This window comes from Rana temporaria, chromosome 7 (genome assembly GCF_905171775.1).
Source record: "Rana temporaria chromosome 7, aRanTem1.1, whole genome shotgun sequence".
Lineage (NCBI taxonomy): Eukaryota > Metazoa > Chordata > Amphibia > Anura > Ranidae > Rana > Rana temporaria.
In genome coordinates this window covers 204,151,948-204,173,236 of record NC_053495.1, presented here as the reverse complement: position 1 = coordinate 204,173,236, position 21,289 = coordinate 204,151,948, and positions in this window count along the sequence as shown.

The following is a 21,289-nucleotide window of genomic DNA, read 5'->3' as shown; positions in this document are numbered from 1 at the left end:
ACTTGGTCAGTGTTCTGTATCAGCATACATGCAATTTACAACCACCTTCTTTTTTGTTCATTAACCCCTTCAATACCGGGGCACTTAAACCCCCCTTCCTGCCCAGGAAAATTTTCAGCTTTCCGCGCTGATGCATTTTGAATGACAGTTACGCGGTCATGCAACACTGTACCCAAATGACAATTATCATTTTCTTCCCACAAATAGAGCTTTCTTTTGGTGGTATTTGACCACCTCTGCGATTTTTATTTTTTGTTTACCCACTTCCATACCGGGGGGCACTTACGCACCTTCCTGCCCAAGCCAATTTTCAGCTTTCAGCGCTGTCGTAATTTGAATGACAATTGCGCAGTCATGCTACACTGTACCCAAATAATTTTTTTTATCATTTTGTTCCCACAAATAGCTTTCTTTTGGTGGTATTTGATCACCTCTAAGATTTTTATTTTTTGCGCAACAATTAAAAAAAAGACCAACATTTTTTTAAAAAATTAAGTTTTTATTTTTTTCTGTAATTTCTTTTTGTAAAAAAGGAAGTTTTCTTTTTCAATTTTGGCCACTGATATGGCGGCACTGATGGGCACCGATGAGGTGGCACTGATGGGCACCGATGAGGTGGCACTGATGGGCACCGTTAGGCGGCACTGATAGGCGGCGCTGGTATGCTGCACTGATGGGCACTCATAGGCGGCACTGATGGTCACTCATAGGCAGCACTGGGAACTCTTTGGCGGCACTGATGGGCGGCACTTATGAGTGGCACTGATGGGTACTTATGGGTGGCACAGATGGGCACTGATAGGTGGGCACTGGGCATAGATGGGCACTAAGAGGTGGCACTGATGGACACTGGGTGGCACTGATGGACACTGGTGGCACTGCTGGGCATCATTTCAGTCAGTGCCCATGTTGCCAGTCAGTGCCCATTTGTGGGCACTGATTGGCATCGATTGTGTTCAAATTTTTTTATTGTTTTTTTTTGTGCCCATTTTTGCTCTATTGAGCACCGGGGGGGCACTCCCTGGTTGTCCAGTGTGGGCATCCGAGGGGGGGCTGTGCTGATAAACAATCAGCGCAAACCCCCCCTGTCAGGAGAGCCGCCGATTGGCTCTCCTCTACTCGCGTCTGTCAGACGCGAGTAAGGAAGAGCCGATCAACGGCTCTTCCTGTTTACATCGTGATCAGCCGTGATTGGACACGGCTGATTACGTGGTAAAGAGCCTCCGCCGGAGGCTCTTTACCGAGATTGGAGATGCAGGGTGTCAGACTGACACCCGCATCACCGATCGCCGCGCCGGCATGTAATCCTGCAGGACGTCAATAGACGTCCAGTCAGGATTTCACAACCACTTCCCGGACGTCAATTGACTATTGACCGGGTGGGATATGGTTAAAAAATTAAAAAAGACCGATTTTTTTTTTTTTAGATTTTATTATAAAGTTTTGCAAACAGGTAATTCATTGATGTACGCAAAGAGAATAAAATACAATAGAAAATAAAGGAATAGAATAGATTTTTTTTTCTATTCTTTTCCTTTTTTTTATATTTTATTATCTTTGGAAATTGGAAAACACTATTATAAAAAGATTCAAATTAAAATTTTGAAGCGTGACATGTTTGGTATCAATTTACTTAGTGTATCTTTTTTTTTAAATCAAAAGATGTTTATTGGTATAGACAATGTAAATCACACATTACACAATACACTGTTATACATATTTCTGGATACCAGTATAAACATTTTGACATTTCCATCAGAAGGGAGAGAGACATTTCCCCACAAAAGAGATACACAGAGAGTTCCACCCAGCAGAACAACCCGCCCCTCGTGCCAAATAAAAATTGCAATTAAACATCCTGTATTAATTTTTTCACTACAACATATATAGAAGTACGAAACATATATAAACAGTGCCCTTCTGGGGCGGAACTAAGCACGATCTGGGTGATACCAATACCAACTTGTCTGTCTCCCCCCTTTTTTTGTTTTTTTTTTTCTTTTTTTTCCCTCTCACTTTTACCCAAGATCATTTAGCGCTACCACCTAAAACATATACAGTGAGGCCTGACTGTAGAAGGTAAAGGCCGGAAAAGGGAGGATGTCGGGAGGGGGGGTAGATGAATGAGGGAGGGGGGGGGGGGCACAGACCCAGATCTTAGTGGTCTCCAAGCTGTCATAGGTTCCCAGAGGTTCAGTGCGGTAAGGGATCAGCCCATCAACAATCTATCCATGATAAGTTGTGGGGGCCCTAGTCCCGGCACATTGAGCCAGGGTTGCCACATAGAATAAAATTTCCGTGACGCATTTCTATGTTGGTAGGTAATTTTTTCCCTGATCAGCAATCTATTAACATCATCCGTCCATTGCTTGTTTGTCGGTACCCTAGGAGATATCCAACTTAGTGTATCTTTCATAATATAGAAAAAAATTGGGCTAACTTTACTATTGTTTTGTTTTTTAACTAAAAAAAAGTGTATTTTCCACCCCAAAAAATGCGCTTGTAAGACTGCTGGGCAAATTCGGTGTGACATGATGGGCTGGATTAACGTAGATCGGCGCATCTTTGTTCCGGCGTAGCGCATCTCATATGCGCTACGCCAACGTATCCCATAGAGGCAAGCTGAGTATTCACAAAGCACTCGCTCCCTACGTTGCGCCAGCGTAACGTAAATCTTTTGGCGTAAACCCGCGTAATTCAAAGTAGGTGGACGGTGGGCGTGATTCATTTAAATGAACCGTGACCCCATGCAAATGAGGGGCCGAATGGTGCATGCGCCGTACCCTGGACGCATCCCAGTGCGCATGCTCAGAATCACGTCTAAAATACTCCATAAGATACGTCCTACGACATGACGTAAGCTACGCCCAGCCCTATTCACGTAGTCCTACATAAACAACGTAAAATTCGACCGCTGTTCCGTCGTCCATACCTTTGCATGGGATGCGCCTCCTATAGGTGGAATAACTTTACACCAGACGTACGCCTTACGTAAACGGCGTAGATTACAGCGACGGGCGCAAGTACGTTCGTAAATCGGCGTATCTAGGTCATTTACATATTCGGCGCGTAAATCAATGGAAGCGCCCCTCGCGGCCAGCGTAAATATACACCCAAGATACAACGGCGTAGGAAACTTACGTCGGTCGTATGAAGCCAAAATTCAGGCGTATCTTACTTGGAGAATCAGGCGCATAGATACGACGGCGCATCCGTGCACTTACGCGGCGTATCAGTAGATACGTCGGCGTAAGTGCTTTCTGAATCCGGCCCAAAGTATTTCAATGACCGCCATTTTATTCTCTAGGGTGTCTGCAAAAAAATGTTTGGGGTTCAAAGCAATTTTCTAGCATAAAAATTATTTTAAAGCGTGACATGTTTGGTATATATTTACTTGGCGTAACATCATCTTTTATATTTGTTTAAAAAAAATGGGTTATGTATTGTTTTTTTTTTCTTTTTTTGCATTAAAATTGAAAAAAGTGTATTTTTTCCCCAAAAATCACGTCAGTAAAACCACTGTGCAAATACCGTGTGACATAAAAAAAATTGCAAAACCCACCAATTTATTCTCTAGGGCCTCTGCTTTAACCACTTAAGCCCCGGACCATTTTGCTGGCCAAAGACCAGAGCACTTTTTGCGATTCAGCTCTGCGTCGCTTTAACTGACAATTGCGCGGTCGTGCGACGTGGCTCCCAAACAAAATTTACGTCCTTTTTTTCCCACAAATAGAGATTTCTTTTGGTGGTATTTGATCACCTCTGCGGTTTTTATTTGTTGCGCTATAAACAAAAATGAAGCGACAATTTTGAAAAAAAATTCAATATTTTTGACTTTTTTCTATAATACATATCCCCCCAAAAAATATATAATTATGGATTTTTTTTTCTACTAGTAAAAGGGGCGATCTGCGATTTTTATCATGACTGCAACATTATGGTGGACACATCGGACACTTTTGACCCATTTTTGGGACCATTGTCATTTTTACAGCGATCAGTACTATAAAAATGCACTGATTACTGTGAAAATGACATTGGCAGTGAAGGGGTTAACCACTAGGGGGCGATATAGGGGTTAAGTGTGCCCTAGTCAGTGCTTCTAACTGTAGGGGGATGGGCTGTGTGTGACACGGCACTGTCACTGTCCTGTCACTAGGACGTATATATACGTCCCCTTTAAGATGCAGCATTGTGGACACGCGCGCACCCCCGCCGCGCCCTCCGGAGTCACGGAGTTTGCGGCGCGCGCGCGCATCCACAATACCGCTTCTTAAAGCTGATGCCCGGTAAAAAAAAAAAAAATTAAAGTCAGCAGCTGCTAACACTGTAGCTGCTGACTTTTAATAAGGACACTTCCCTGTCCTTGTCGTCAGCGATGTCGGTCCCCACCGAGGCCGATCCTCGATCCTGGCAGCTCCAGGCACCGCCATCCACAGTAAGGGAAACAGGCAGTGAAGCCGTGCGGCTTCACTGCCCGTTTCTTACTGCGCATGCGTGAGCAGTGCGGCCCTTTGTGAATGGGCCGGCTGCTTTCTGGGACACACACAGTTCCCAGAATGCAGCGCACCCCATTCACAAGAAGAAACCGAGTGTAGGAGGAGGAAGAGAATCCACCGCGGAGGATGAATAGGCAGATTCGGGACTTCCGCATAGCAACAGCTATTTCGGGTAAGTAAAAAAAATAAAAAAACGTTTATTTATTTATTTTAAATACTGATTGTTACACGTAACCAAAAAGTGCCAGAAAAGGCCTGGTAAACACATAGCAGGTGTTTCTAGGCTGTTTAGAAACAACCAAAACCCAACTTTAGAGTCTTTGTTGTGATCTTTGAGAATGAATTACTTCACAGTACACATAGCTAGAGAGGTAAGTGAATTTTACTGCATGTTATGAAACTGTAAAAGCTTTATTGTCCATCGTCCCATGCACAGGTGACCAGTGTATACAATGTCCAACCCAATTTGCTGATAGCTTCTACGGTTGTTGCGCATTTCCTAAAAAAAAACAATTAATTCGGCAGCAAATGGGAAATCCGTGAATTTGGCGCTCAGACGCTGTACCTTGCTGGTTGGCCTTCGTTCAAACTCCCAATGTTTTTACAGCTTTGTGTATTCTTTCCCATTAAGTCCACCCTATAAGCCAGCCTGGCGCAGCACACTGTTTGATGAATCACTTCATCGGAGTCTCATAAAATCCCGTGTAAATCCATTTATGGGAAGACGCGGGGCTAAGCCTCTCAACCCCCTTCTCAAATGTGTACTTCTCCTGAAAGTGGTTCTAAAACTTTTTCTTTATTCCTTTTAAACTAAAAAGTATCAGTTTGAAGAATTACAGAAATCAAAATGATTTGTTTTAAAATTCTACCATAACAATTTCATACTTAACCACTTCCATACCGGGCACTTACGCAGCTTCCTGCCCAAGCCAATTTTCAGCTTTCTGCGCTGTCGCACTTTGAATGACAATTGCGCGGTCGTGCTACGCTGTACCCAAACAATTTTTTTATCATTTTGTTCCCACAAATAGAGCTTTATTTTGGTGGTATTTGATCCTCTCTGCGATTTTTATTTTTTGCGCAACTAAAAAAAGACCAAAAATGTTGAGAAAAAAAATTAAGTTTTTATTTTTTTCTGTAAATTTTTTCGTAAATAAGTACGTTTTCTTTTTTAATTACGGGCACCGATGAGGTGGCACTGATGGACACTAATAGGCGGCACTGATGGACACTGATAGGCAGTGCTGGTATGCGGCATTGATGGGCACTCATAGGCGGCACTGATGGGCACTCATAGGTGGCACTGATGGGCACATATGGGTGGCACTGATGGGTACATATGGGTGGCACTGATGGGTACATATCGGTGGCACTGATGGGTGGCACAGATAGGTGGGCACTGGGCATGGATGGGCACTGAGAAGTGGCACTGATGGAAACTGAGGGGTGGCACTGATGGACACTGAGGGGTGGCACTTGTTTATTTACAATTTTTCCAACAGTGCCCATGTTGCCAGTCAGTGCCCATTTGTGGGCACTGATTGGCATCTATTGTGCATATTTTTTATGTGGATGGCCATGGGGGATGTACCTGGCCATCCACATGTTTCCTCCAATCCCTGGTGGTCCTGGCGGCTTCCCTGTGGTCTAGTGTGGGCAACCGAGGGGGGGCTGCGCTGATAAACAATTAGCGTGAACCCCCCCTGTCAGGAGAGCCGCCGATCGGCTCTCCTCTACTCGCATCTATCAGACGCGAGTGAGGAAGAGCCGATCAACGACTCTTCCTGTTTACATCATGATCAGCTGTGATTGGACACGGCTGATCACCGAGATCGGAGATGCAGACTGACACCCCGCACCACCGATCGCCGCGCTGCGCGCCCCCACGAGCGCACGCCGGCATGAAATCCTGCAGGACGTCAATAGACGTCCAGTCAGGATTTCACAACCACTTCCCGGACGTCAATTGTCCATTGACTGGGCGGGAAGTGGTTAAAATATAAACTTCAGGAAGAGAAATTAACCACCTCCATACCGGGGGGGGCACTTAATCCCCCTTCCTGCCCAGGCCATTTTTCAGCTTTCAGCGCTGTCGCACTTTGAATGACAATTGTGCGGCCGTGCTACATTATAACCTTGTGAAATTTTTATTATTTTCTTCACGCTAATAAAGCTTTTTTTTTTGTGAGTGTTTTTAATTACTCTTAGTTTTTTTTATTTTTTCCAAGACCAGAATTTTTTTTTCTTAGTTTGTCAGTAAATTTTGCAAATAAGTAAATTTTCTCCTTCACTGATGGGCGCTGATGAGGCGGCACTTATGGCAAGGTTTGACAAATTTGATTGGAATCTAAGGCCCAGGTTCTGAAAGGGCTTACGCCACGTGCGCCGTCGTAAGTCCTAATCTGGGCCGTCATATCTATGCTATTCTTAGAATCAGTTACGCATAGATATCCATTAGATCCGACAGGCGTAAGGCTCTTACGCTGTCGGATCTTAAATGCAATTTTTTTTTCCGCCGCTAGGTGTCACCTCCGTCGTTTTGCAAATTCGAAAAATACGCAAATTACCGAACGTACGCACGGTCAACGCAGTGAAGTTACGACGTTTACGTTAGATTTGCGATGCGTAAAGTTGCCCCTGCTATATGAGGGGCAACCAATGTTAAGTATGGCCGTCGTTCCCGCGTCGAAATTTAAAAATTTACGTCGTTTGCGTAAGTCGTCCGTGAATGGGGCTGGACGCCATTTACGTTCACGTCGAAACCAATGACGTCCTTGCGACGTAATTTCGCGCAATGCACGTTGGGAAATTTTAGGGACGGCGCATGCGCAGTACGTTCGGCGCGGGAACGCGCTTAATTTTAATGATCCACGCCCCCTACCCGGATCATTTGAATTAGGCGGGCTTGCGCCGGGGAATTTACGCTACGCCGCCGCAACTTTACAGGCAAGTTCTTTGTGAATCAAGCACTTGCCCGTAAAACTTGCGGCGGCGTAACGTAAACGAGATACGTTACGCCCGCATAGTTTTACGCCGAGATACGAGAATCTGGGCCTAAGAGCCAACTAAAAACGTTAGGAGCCAGAAAACACGACCCGTCCCGCCGAGCTCACACGCAGAAGCGAACGCATACGGGAGTAGCGCCCGCATATGTAAACAGTGTTCAAACCACACATGTGAGGTATCGCCGCGATCGGTATAGCGAGAGCAATAATTATAGCCTCAGACCTCCTCTGTAACTCGAAACTATCCTACGCGTTTCACACTGCGGTCAGTGCTTAATCATGATTAAGCACTGACCGCAGTGTGAAACGCGTAGGCTGCTATCTCCACCGTTTTGCTGCACTTTGTAGTGCATTTGCAATTTTTTAAATAAAGACAACCCAAGGGGTTTTTTTTGGAAGTGCGGCTGTCCATTCTTCTAGCCTTTACAATTTGCCTTGTGCATTGCCGGCACTCCTGGTCTCCTGAGAAGCTATTGATTGTCCAGCACACCAACCTGGAGCGGTAACTCCCTTTTCCTGAGTGGGGAGGGGGTAGGGAAATCTCTCTCACCCCCTTTCTCTTTCAAGATTAAGAGCTCAAATAGAAAGAGGTGGGGCCTAAAGAGGAAGGGGTGGAGTTCACAGATGGAGGGATGAATCTTAAACAGGAAAGGGTGGGACAAATTTTAGATGGGGGCGCCCAATTTTACACCAATTTTACAGCACAAAACCAAAATACACCACTGCTTACACCCCTGGTCCACCTCCCCCCACACTGGGGGTGCAGTTTGGCATCATTGCCCTAAGCACTGCATGACTTTTTCCCCCCGTCACTGTCTTAATGAGAGGGCACACCTGGGCACTGCCCAGGGACCCCAGATGCATGGGGGGGCCCCTGCACTTTCCCCAAAGCAGCTGGACCTTGAACCAGGGATGGACTGGCCATTGGGACTACAGGGAGTTTCCCGGTGGGCCGATGGCTCAGTGGGCCGGCTTCAGTGACAGCGGCCTGGGAGCTTCTCACTTCTGCCTAATCTTGTCCCATAGGGGGGGCACCAAACTGATTATTTGATTATTAGGGGAAGGACCAGAGGAGCATAGGGGGGGACAGACAGCTGACTCAACAGCTATGGCCTGGGGGTTTCTCACTTCTGCCTAATCTAGTCCCATAAGGGGGGCGGCACCGAACTGATTCTTTTCCCCGGGTGAAATAATGTCTAGCTTCCCCCTTGGTACTGCCTATAAGAGTACCAGTACCAGCCGTTCTACTCTAATAAAGATTGGCTAGTGATGGGGGAGAGGGGGCTTGGGTGGCCGGGGGGGGGAGTTGTCCAGCCGCTGTGGGAGAGACCTGTCATAGTGGGCCAGTCTGGATAAAGTCCAGGGCCAAATTTTTGTCCCAGTCCAGCACTGCCTTGAGCCCACGCTGCCCTGTAATTGGGGGCCCCATGATGGCACTGAGAGTGACGGATACACAGGGGAGGCAGTCTGCCTCCTACCTTCTTGATGTCTGTTTACCTGCACTGGCCCAGATTCACGTAGAATCGGGCAAATCTGCGGCGGCATAACGTATGACATTTACGTTACGCCGCCGCAAGTTTTACGGGCAAGTGCTTGATTCACAAAGCACTTTCCTGTAAAGTTGCGGCGGCGTAGCGTAAATCCCCCGGCGCAAGCCCGCCTAATTCAAATGATCCGGGTAGGGGGCGTGGATCATTTAAATTAGGCGCGTTCCCGCGCCGAACGTACTGCGCATGCGCCGTCCCTAAAATTTCCCGACGTACATTGCGCTAAATGACGTCGCAAGGACGTCATTGGTTTCGACGTGAACGTAAATGGCGTCCAGCCCCATTCACGGACGAGTTCCGCAAACGACGTAAAATTTTCAAATTTCGGCGCGGGAACGACGTCCATACTTAACATTGGCTGCGCCTCCTAATAGCAGGAGCAACGTTACGTCGAAAACGAGTTACGCAAACAACGTAAAAAACTACCGCCGGGCGCACGTACGTTTGTGAATCGGCGTAAGTAGGTAATTTGCATACTCTACGCTGAAAACTACATGGCGCGCCACCTAGCGGCCAGCGTGAGAATGCACCCTAAGATACGACGGCGTAAGAGACTTATGCCAGTCGTATCTTAGGCTAAAGTTGGCGTATCTAGCTTTCTGAATACAGAAAGTAGATACGCCGGCGCAGATTTGAATTTACGCCGCGTATCTATGGATACGCCGGCGTAAATTCTCTGTGAATCTACCCCACTGTCATCATTGTAGGGGCCCCAGAGCATTACTTTGCCCAGGGGCCTAACATGCTATTAAGACGGCCCTGGGGTGGATTCAGTAAGCAATTGCGTCTGCGTATCCATAGTTACGCAGCGCAATTGCTTATTTGCGCCGGCGTAACGACTTTTCTGTATTCAGAAAGCTTGTTACGCCGACTGCAGCCTAAGATATGACTGGCATAAGGCTCTTATGCCGTCGTATCATAGGCTGCATTCTTACGATGGCCGCTAGGTAGCGTTCCCGTAGTGGTCAGTGCAGAGTATGCAAATTGCATACTCACGCCGATTCACAACCCTACGCGCGCCCTGCGTACGCATTTTACGTCGTTTGCGTTTGTCGTTTTCTGCGTAAGGCTGCCCATGCTATTAGCAGGGGCAGCCAATGCTACGTATACCCGTCGTTCCCGCGTTGCGATTTTTAAAAGTTACGTTATTTGCGTAAGTGAATCGTGAATGGCGCTGGACGCCATTTACGGTCACGTTGAAGCAAATGACGTCCTTGCGACGTCATTTACCGCAATGCACGTCGGGAAAGTTTCCCGACGGAGCATGCGCACTACGTTCGGCGCGGGAACGCGCCTAATTTAAATGATCCACGCCCCCTACGGGATCATTTAAATTACGCGCGCTTACGCCGGCCACTTTTACGGAACGCCTCCGCAAATTACGGAGCTACTGCTTCCTAAATCAAGCGTAGCGCAAGTAATTTACGGAGGCGTAGCGTAAAAACGTAACGCTGCACCTCCGTAAGAGTGCGCAGCAGTACCCGAATCTACCCCCCTGGTGACAGCTCTACTGTGCAATTTGACTGGCTTTGTCACTATATTACAGGAAGTGGATAAATAGATTCACTGGCAGGATCAAAAGCTAATAAAATTATATTACAGAGGGGAACGAGTTACTGGAAACGACAATCTGAATTTTGTTACACAATAGTTACTTTTTAACAACAAGCTTTTATATTGACCTCCTTCCAAAAGTTCTCTGAAGCAGCAATCAGTGTTTAAGACGTTTTATATTCGGACCGACTTATCTGGCTTATGAATCCGCCGCAAAAGACGCCGGGACTCCGAGGCACAAACCTGCTTTCCTGCAATTCCCCAATGCCATGGATCCCGTCTCCGATTCTCCTCTCTTGGAAACTTTGAATGTTAGTCTGGGCGACCTCAAATGAACTTCTTATTTTACTGCATGAAAGAACATAACAAATCGGGGAAAGTGAAAGACGATTCGACTGTGATGGATTATAAAACGCACACGTGACACAAGGAGAACGCGCAATATGATGATCGGTAGCACTGAATATAATTATCATATTAAAATTAAAGTTGGGCCTTTACAAAAATATAATAAAAAAAAAAAAAAGTCTTATGACAATATATGGTGATTCTGTGATGAGTAATTTACTAAAGCGCCGATACGAATATTAACCACTTAAGATCCGGACCATTATGCAGGTAAAGGACCCGGGCAGTTTTTGCGATTCTGCACTGCGTTGCTTTTACTGATAATTGCGCGGCCGTGCGACGTGGCTCCCAAACAAAATTGGCGTCCTTTTTTCCCCACAAATAGAGCTTTCTTTTGGTGGTATTTGATCACCTCTGCGGTTTTTATTTTATGCGCTATAAACAAAAATAGAGCGACATTTTTGAAAAAAATCCTATATCTTTTACTTTTTGCTATAATAAATATCCTCCAAAAATATATAAAAAAACTTTTTTTTTCCTCAGTTTAGGCCGATACGTGTTCTTCTACACATTTTTGGTAAAAAAAAATCGCAATAAGCGTTTATCGATTGGTTTGCGCAAAATTTATAGCGTCTACAATATAGGAGATAGTTTTATTGCATTTTTATAATTTTTGTTTTTTTACTACTAATGGCGGCGATCAGTGATTTTTTTCATGACTGCGACATTATGGCGGACACTTCGGACAATTTTGACACATTTTTGGGACAATTGTCATTTTCACAGCAAAAAAAGCTATAAAAATGCATTGTTTACTGTGAAAATGACAATTGCAGTTTGGGAGTTAACCACTAGGGGGCGCTGTAGGGGTTATGTGTGACCTCATATGTTTTTCTAACTGTAGGGGGCGGGGCTGGACGTGTGATGTCATTGATCATGTTTCCCTATATTAGGGAACACATGATTAATGAAGCTGCCACAGTGAAGAACGGGGAAGCTGTGTTTACACACATTTCCCCCCGTTCTTCAGCTCCGGGGACCGATCGCGGGACTCCGGTGGCGATCGGGTCCACGGGTCCCACGGCCGCCGTCAAGGAGCTTCGGACCCACGGCTGGCCACTTAAAGAGGACGTACATGCTTGTGCCTAGACGTGCCATTCTGCTGACGCATATCTGCAGGAAGCGGTCCTTAAGTGGTTAAATTATAATGTTATTAAAAGATGAAGATGAAAAAAAAATTTGTGCTGAAAATCCCCCCCCCCCCTCAGCTTATACTCGAGTCACCTTTTTGCGCCCAATCTCCTGGATTTTGGGGATCCGCTACTGGTCGGCCTTATGTCCCTTGGCACACATGTAGCCCCAGTTCTCCTCTACAAGTGTGCAAAGTTTGTTTTTCAAATCTGGACACCCCTTTAACCACTTAATGACCACCGCCTGTAGATATACGTCCACAGAATGGCACGGCTGGGCAGATGGACGTACCAGTACGTCCTTTACATCTACCCAGCCGTGGGTCGCGGGCGCCGCTGGGATCCCGCGATCGCTCCCCGGAGCTGAAGAGCGGGAAGTGTCGTGTGTAAACATGGCTTCCCCGTGCTTCACTGTGGCGGCTGCATCGATCGTGTCATGCCCTTTATAGGGAGACTCGATCGATGACGTCAGACCTACAGCCACACCCCCCTACAGTTGTAAACACACACTAGGTGAAACATAACCCCTTCAGCGCCCCCTTGTGGTTAACTCCCAAACTGCAACTGTAATTTCCACAATAAAGAATGCATTTTAAATGCATTTTTTGCTGCGAAAATTACAATGGTCCCAAAAATGTGTCAAAATTGTGTCCGCCATAATGTCGCAGTCACGAAAAAAATTGCTGATCGCCACCATTAGTAGTAAAAAAAAAAAAATTTATAAAAATGCAATAAAACTATCCCCTATTTTGTAAATGCTAAAAAAAATTGCGCAAACCAACCGATAAATGCTTATTGCGATTTTTTTTTACCAAAAATAGGTAGAAGAATACGTATCGGCCTAAACTGAGGAAATTTTTTTTTTTTTTATATATTTTTGGGGGATATTTATTATAGCAAAAAGTAAAAAATATTGCATTTTTTTCAAAATTGTCGTTCTATTTTTGTTTATAGCGCAAAAAATAAAAAGGCGATCAAATACCATCAAAAGAAAGCTCTATTTGTGGGAAGAAAAGGACGCAAATTTTGTTTCGGTACAACATTGCATGACTGCGTAATTACCAGTTAAAGCAGCGCAGTACCAAATTGTAAAAACACCTCTGGGCATTTAGCTGCATATTGGTCCGGGGCTTAAGTGGTTAATAGACTCCCATGCATGATTATGGGGCCCCCCGGGCTTACAGATGGCCACCACGCCAGGAGGCAGTGCAGAGGCGGGGCAGCTAAAATCTCTGGATTTTCACATCAAAAGCATGTCAGTTTCGGACATATCAGGGACAGATGTAAAAAAAACACCGATTTTTACATACATCCCTGGTTTTACTGAGCCTGGCAACCCTGATGGGGCCCCCTAGTGGCATGGGGCCCTGGGGCAGTGCCCGAGTGACTCAATGGTCAGTCCGCCCCTGCTCCCATGTTAAACGGTAATTTCTCCAGTAATTTTGGGGACCCGATATTGGCTGGTCATAGGTCCCCTGCACCCCAAAACTTGACACACATGTAGCCCCATTTCTCCGCTACAAGTTTGCTGTCTGGGGGACCTACGGCTGGGGAGCACCGATTTTTCAAAGCTGGACACCCCTTCCATAGACTCCCATGTTAAACGTCAGTCTAGGCATGGGCACAGTGAGGCATGGGCACAGTGAGGCATGGACACAGTGAGGCATGGGCACAGTGAGGCATGGGCACAGTGAGGCATGTGCACAGTGAGGCATGGACACAGTGAGGCATGTGCACAGTGAGGCATGGGCACAGTGAGGCATGTGCACAGTGAGGCATGGGCACAGTGAGGCATGGGCACAGTGAGACATGGGCACAGTGAGGCATGGGCACAGTGAGACATGGGCACAGTGAGGCATGGAGACAGTGAGGCATGGACACAGTGAGGCATGGGCACAGTGAGACATGGACACAGTGAGGCATGGAGACAGTGAGGCACAGTGAGGCATGGAGACAGTGAGGCATGGACACAGTGAGGCATGGGCACAGTGAGACATGGACACAGTGAGGCATGGAGACAGTGAGGCATGGACACAGTGAGGCATGGACACAGTGAGGCATGCACATGGGCACAGTAAGGCATGCACATGGACACAGTAAGGCATGGACAGTGAGGCATGCAGATGGACACCCTCGGCTTATACTCGAGTCAATACATTTTCCCATTTTTTTTTTGTAAGATTAGGTGCCTCGGCTTATATTCGGGTCGGCGTATACTCGAGTATATACGGTAAATCATCTGCCCTTACTGCAGCTAGAAATGCTAGGGGGGGGGGGGGGGGGGGGGGGGATTCAAATAGATTTCTCAGCAAAATAAAGCATGGAGACATGGATGGATGGGGGGAGTTTGCTTTAAATATTTAAAACGCATTATATAGCGGTGCTCAGATACAGTTTTGTTCCACTTTAAACAAAGCAAACTTTATGTATGTAGCGCCTGTGTACTTTTGTACAGGTGCTATATTAAATTTAGTGGGAGAATGAGATAGTTATGTTGCTCTCATTCTTTGATTTTGTTAAATTTGTCTGTCGCCAAATCTGGATTGTCCTGTGGGTCAGTCTGTGCCCCAGAGATGCAGTCTCATCTCTGGGCGGCAGGTGGCACCAGAGGGGTCCAGGCGGAGCCGCTTCTTCCCAGCAGCCAATTGGAGGAGTTTTCCCTCGCGGGGCATGCTGGGGAGGAGTATTTCTGTGGTGGAGGCCGTTGTTCGGGTTCTACGCGGGTTCCTGGTTCCAGGTGCGGCACCCACCTTTAGGGTGTGCGCACATCACAGGCCCCACCACTATGGCCTACCAGGCCGGGGTCGCGTGCTACGCAGAGTTCCTGACTCTGGGCTCTCATAGAGAAACGTATACTGCAAAGGGGCCCCAGTGACTTACTGGGTCCCCACTCCTATTGAGAAGATCAAGCTGGGCGCTGTTCGGTGGGGGATCGGTCTGAGGAGAACAGGGAGGCAGGTGATCCAACAGGGCTGTAACGAACCATCGGGGATCTGGGTGACCGGACACTGACAGGTTACCTTTAGACTGTCAGTCGGTGACCCCAAAAGACATACTGGGAGGATTTGCTCTATTATTTCACAATTTCAGCACTAGGCCTGTGGCAGAGGTCTCATCCAACACCTTGATTTAATCAGAGCCAAGTCGGTGGCAGAGACTTGATCCTCCCAGAAGCTTTAAGTAGCGCTCTGGCTGCCAGGCCTGTGAGAGAGGTCTGTCCGGGGGCACTTTACCCACTCCGGCTGGAGTGGCGACGTTGATGAATACAGATTACAGAGGGCAGGATTGCCTTTATTTATCCATAGCCCATAGTTGCCAACATTTGAAAAAAAATTCCAGGGACACTTTGCAGCACAGGTAAATGAGCATGTGCTGATAGGTCGGGGTCATGGCTCGCCTCTCCTAAACTAGAGGAGGGGCTGACCCTGGGGGCCACCCCCACACACACTCACACCCACCCCTCAAAGCACCTACACCTCCCATGGGGGTGGTCTCATCCATGTCCAGCCTCAAAATATGGCAGGCATTCCCAAGCATAGATGTTTCTGTCACATGCCATTTACTCCAGGCATGTGAAGTTACTATAGAAATGCGTCTGTATGGGCTTTGTGGGGGCGGGATACTCAGGGGAAAGTGTCATCATGTAGTAGATTAGTTGCCCAAAAGGAGGTAGTAGTGATGTGCTTACCTTCCTCCTGAGTAGCCTCATTCTCCGTAGGTCCGCCCGATCGGCTCCATGTGTAACGGCTGGAACGCACGCCCGCCATGCCAAGACGAGGCTGCGCTCCAGCGATTCGTGCGCATGCGCGCGACGTACTATGCGCCGCGCACGACGTGCTGTGCGCGGCGCATATCTGACATCTCCCCGTTAGCAGTGGGGAATCGGAGCGCTCCAGCCTCCACACGGAGGCTGGAACATCACTTCCGCACAGGGGTTGCGCTCTCCTATGGGACCCAGAAGCCGCACCTACCTTCCCCACTAGCCGGGACAAGTTCCGGCAGGCTAAATTAGCCGGGACTAGGTCCTATTTGACGGGACTGTCCCGTTAAAAACGGGACAGTTGGCAAGTATGATAGCCTGATACTGTGAAGTTGCTCTTCCTTCACCAACCTATCCTGTCTACCTCAAGTTTACATGTTGGTCGTGTTGACCAGGAAAATAAAGCATTGAAAAGGTCAACCAACGGTCCTGGACATTCTGTTATTGCTCTCAACACCATCATCACCCCTAGACACCGAATAGAGGTAACTTAGACATGCCGATCCCAAATCTAATCAGCGGCTCCTCCGGGGGTAGCGCTACATGTACAAAGTGAAAAGACGTTAATTAGGTAGATTCACAAAGAGTTAGGCCGGCTTATCTACAGATAAGCCGACCTAACTCTGAATCTAAGCCGGCCTATGTTTAAGTGTATTCTCAAACAGAGATACACTTAAACATATCTAAGATAGGCTGGCTTGCGCTGTCCTATCTTAGGTTGCAATGTTTCTTTTGGCCACTAGATGGCGCTGCCATTGCGGCCGGCCTAGATTATGTAAATGAGGGGATACGCCGATTCCCGACGATTTAAAAGCGTATGGCCGCCGTTCCCGCCGCGAGGTTGGAATTTTTTACGTCGTTTGCGCAAGTCGTCCGCGAATCGTGATTTACGCCGTTTACGTACGCGTCAAAATCAATAGGCCCGTACGGCCTACTTAGCCGCAATGCGCACTGGGAAATGTAGTCGCCCGGCGCATGCGCAGTGTAAAAAACGTCAAAAAACGTGAGGTCAAGCCTCATTTCAATAATACACGCCCCCCTCCCAGTCATTTGAATTAGGCGCGCTTACGCCCGCTCATTTTAGGCTACGCCGCCGAAAATTTTAAGGTAAGTGGTTTGAGAATCACTTCTAACCTAAATAATTTTCGGCGGTGTAGCCTAAAAAAAGTAGGCTAGGCCGTCCTAATTTTAGGCCATTGTGTGTGAATCTACCCACTAATGTGCAGAATGGGACGTATGGCTGTGAGCCGCATTACTACCAAAGAACTGCAGGTCCCACCATGTCTGGAAGGGCATGCTTATACTTGTATAGGTAGATTCACAAAGAGTTAGGCCGGCTTATCTACAGATAAGCCGACCTAACTCTGAATCTAAGCCGGCCTATGTTTAAGTGTATTCTCAAACAGAGATACACTTAAACATATCTAAGATAGGCTGGCTTGCGCCGTTCTATCTTAGGTTGCAATGTTTCTTTTGGCCGCTAGATGGCGCTTCCATTGCGGCCGGCCTAGAATATGTAAATGAGGGGATACGCCGATTCACGACGATTCACGAGCGTACGCCGGGCCTACACCGTCGCATTACGTCGTTTCTGTACGCGATAGGCCGCCTAAAGTTATTCCATCTATGAAGTGGAATAACAATGTTGAGTATGGCCGCCGTTCCCGCCGCAAGGTTCGAATTTTTTACGTTGTTTGCGCAAGTCGTCCGCGAAACGGGAGTTACAACGTTTACGTCCGCGTCGAAATCAATAGGCCCGTACGGCCTACTTAGCCGCAATGTGCACTGGGAAATGTAGTCGCCCGGCACATGCGCAGTGTCAAAAAACGTGAGGTCAAGCCTCATTTCCATAATACACGCCCCCCTCCCAGTCATTTGAATTAGGCGCCCTTACGCCCGCTCGTTTTAGGCTACGCCGCAGAAAATTTGAAGGTAAGTGGTTTGAGAATCACTAATAGTCTAAACAATTTACGGCGGTGTAGCCTAAAAAGACTAGGCCGTCCTAATTTTAGGCCAATCTCTCTGAATCTACCTAGTAGTTCCTCAATCCCTGTACATCCTTCTGTACTACGCTCACCACATTTTTTTCCTCTTTTATAATTAAGAAGTAAAAGAGATGATTGACTTCCTCAGACAAAGAGGAAAAGGCCCCGGCTGGGCTTGGAAGCTGTCCCCCCGTTGGACCAGCCAGGAGAACAGGTTTCTTTCTTTTTTTTTTTTATTGTTTTTTTTGGCCGAGGCGGTTTGCAGACCTGCAGTTTGAATTTGGCTGTGCAGGAAACACTGAACTCCGAGTCCAGAGGACTATCCTTCCCTTCATAGCAAGGGGTGCCTAACAGGCCCTGACTGACACTCGATTTTATGAAGAAACTCTATAGGACAGGCTAAAGAGAAGTGGATTTCAAAGCGAGATTAGACGGCTGATGCAAATTGTATAGAGCAGCATAGTTTCTGCTTCTCTCTGAGGCTGTAAAGTGAGACTGAGACCCTCGACTGATCCAAGACCAGCGCAAAAAATGTATAATGGAAATAACATCCCCGGAGCTCCGTGATCTTCACATGCCAGGAATTGAGCTTTCTTATATGTAGGCGACTGATGCTATACATTCCATCAATGCCTACAGGGGGTGCGGATTATACCGACTATACCGATTATACACATCGACAACATTAAAACTTCCTAAACATTTACCAAGCAGAGTACAACTCCTAAATAAAATGGGGAAAAAATATATATATATAAAAAATAGGATTGGCTGCATTCTCAGTGATGTCACCGGTCTCTAGTGAATGGATAGGCTGCATTCTCAGTGATGTCACCGGTCTCTAGTGAATGGATAGGCTGCATTCTAAGTGATGTCACTGGTCTCTAGTGAATGGATAGGCTGCATTCTCGGTGATGTCACCGGTCTCTAGTAATTGGATAGGCTCCATTCTCAGTGATGTCACCGGTCTCTAGTGAATGGATAGGCTGCATTCTCAGTGATGTCACTGGTCTCTAGTGAATGGATAGGCTGCATTCTCAGTGATGTCACCAGTCTCTAGTGAATGGATAGGCTGCATTCTCAGTGATGTCACCAGTCTCTAGTGAATGGATAGGCTGCATTCTCAGTGATGTCACCGGTCTCTAGTGAATGGATAGGCGTCATTCTCAGTGATGTCCCCAGTCTCTAGTGAATGGATAGGCTGCATTCTCAGTGATGTCACCAGTCTCTAGTGAATGGATAGGCTGCATTCTCAGTGATGTCACCGGTCTCTAGTGAATGGATCGGCTGCATTCTCAGTAATGCCACCGGTCTCTAGTGAATGGATAGGCTGCATTCTCTAGTGATGTCACCGGTCTCTAGTGAATGGATAGGCTGCATTCTCAGTGATGTCACCGGTCTCTAGTGAATGGATAGGCTGCATTCTCTAGTGATGTCACCGGTCTCTAGTGAATGGATAGGCTGCATTCTCAGTGATGTCACCAGTCTCTAGTGAATGGATAGGCTGCATTCTCAGTGATGTCACCGGTCTCTAGTGAATGGATAGGCTCCATTCTGAGTGATGTCACCGGTCTCTAGTGAATGGATAGGCTGCATTCTCAGTGATGTCACCGGTCTCTAGTGAATGGATAGGCTGCATTCTCAGTGATGTCACCATTCTCTAGTGAATGGATAGGCTGCATTCTCAGTGATGTCACCGGTCTCTAGTCATTGGATAGGCTGCATTCTCAGTGATGTCACTGATCTCTAGTCATTGGATAGGCTGCATTCTCGGCAAAAGCTGTTACAATATGCCAAGATCTGACTACAACTTTACATATCTAAGATTTCACGTCAAATGTCTACTGCTTTATTTTTGATAATTTCATACACTTATAGGCAGAAGTTGTACGTCGATCAGAGTATAAAAAAGGACAGTTTGGGTGAAAATTAGAAGCAAAGCACAAAATTGTCACCAATTGATTCCCTCTGTTTAAATTACTATCCGGCTCATTCAGAAAACCAAATATTACAGAGAGGACACTGAGCCAAAATCTGGTTTATCGTCATTTAGAATGAAGAATGCAGGGGAACTAAGAAAACAGCCACAGCTCGTGACTAGCAAAACAAGCGAGCGAATATTGGCGCGATCGCGTTACTGTCCCCGGAGAGATGTTCACTCTGTAGAATTATATTTGTTTCTTGGAATGAAGTGTTACTTGTTGTGCAATGCTGGGCACTAGCAGTCATATTCACCGTGGACTTGAGCAACAATTATTACAGTTGTGTTTATAAGTTTACATACCCTGGCAGAATTTATGATTTCTTGGCCATTTTTCAGAGAATACAAAAAAACAAAAAAAATTCTCTCACTCATGGTCAGTGTTTGGCTGAAGCCATTTATGATCAATCAACTGTGTTTACTCTTTTTACATCGTAATCACAACAGAAACTACCCAAATGACCCCAATCAAAAGTTGACACACCCTGGTGATTTTGGCCTGATAACATGCACACAAGTGAACACAATGGGGTTTGAATGGCTATTAAAGGTAACAATCCTCACCTGTGATCTGTTTGCTTGTAATTAGTGTGTGTGTATAAAAAGTCAATACGTTTCTGGACTCCTGACAGACCCTTGCATCTTTCATCCAGTGCTGCGCTGACGTTTCTGGATTCTGAGTCATGGGGGAAGCAAACGAATTGTCAAAAGATCTGCGGGAAAAGGTAGTTGAACCGTATAAAACAGGAAAGGGATATAAAAAGATACCCAAGAAATTGAGAATGCCAATCAGCAGTGTTCAAACTCTAAGCAAGAAGTGGAAAATTAGGGGTTCTGTTGAAACCAAACCACGGTCAGGTAGACCAACTAAAATTTCAGCCACAACTGCCAGGAAAATTGTTCAGGATGCAAAGAAAAAGCCACAAATATCTTCAGGTGAAATACAGGACTCTCTGAAAACATGGGGTGTGTCTGTACAAGATGCACAATAAGGAGGCACTTGAAGAAGGATGGGCTGCATGGTGGAGTCTCCAGAAGAAAGTCATTACTACGCAAATGTCACAAAGAATCCCGCTTACAATACGCCGAACAGCACAGAGACGAGACTCAAACCTTCTGCCACAAAGTCATTTGGAGAGATGAGACTGAAATTTAGATTTTTGGCCACAACCATAAACATTACATTTGGAGAGGAGACAACAAGGCCTATGATGAAAGGTCCACCATCCCTACTGTGAAACACGGAGGTGGATCGCTGATGTTTTGGGGATGTGTGAGCTACAAAGAAAATATGATCAAAATTGATGGCAAGATGAATGCAGTAGGTTATTAAAAAATACTGGAGGAACATTTCATTCATCAGCCAGGAAGCTGCGCATGGGACGTACCTGGACATTCCAACATGACAAGGATCCAAAAC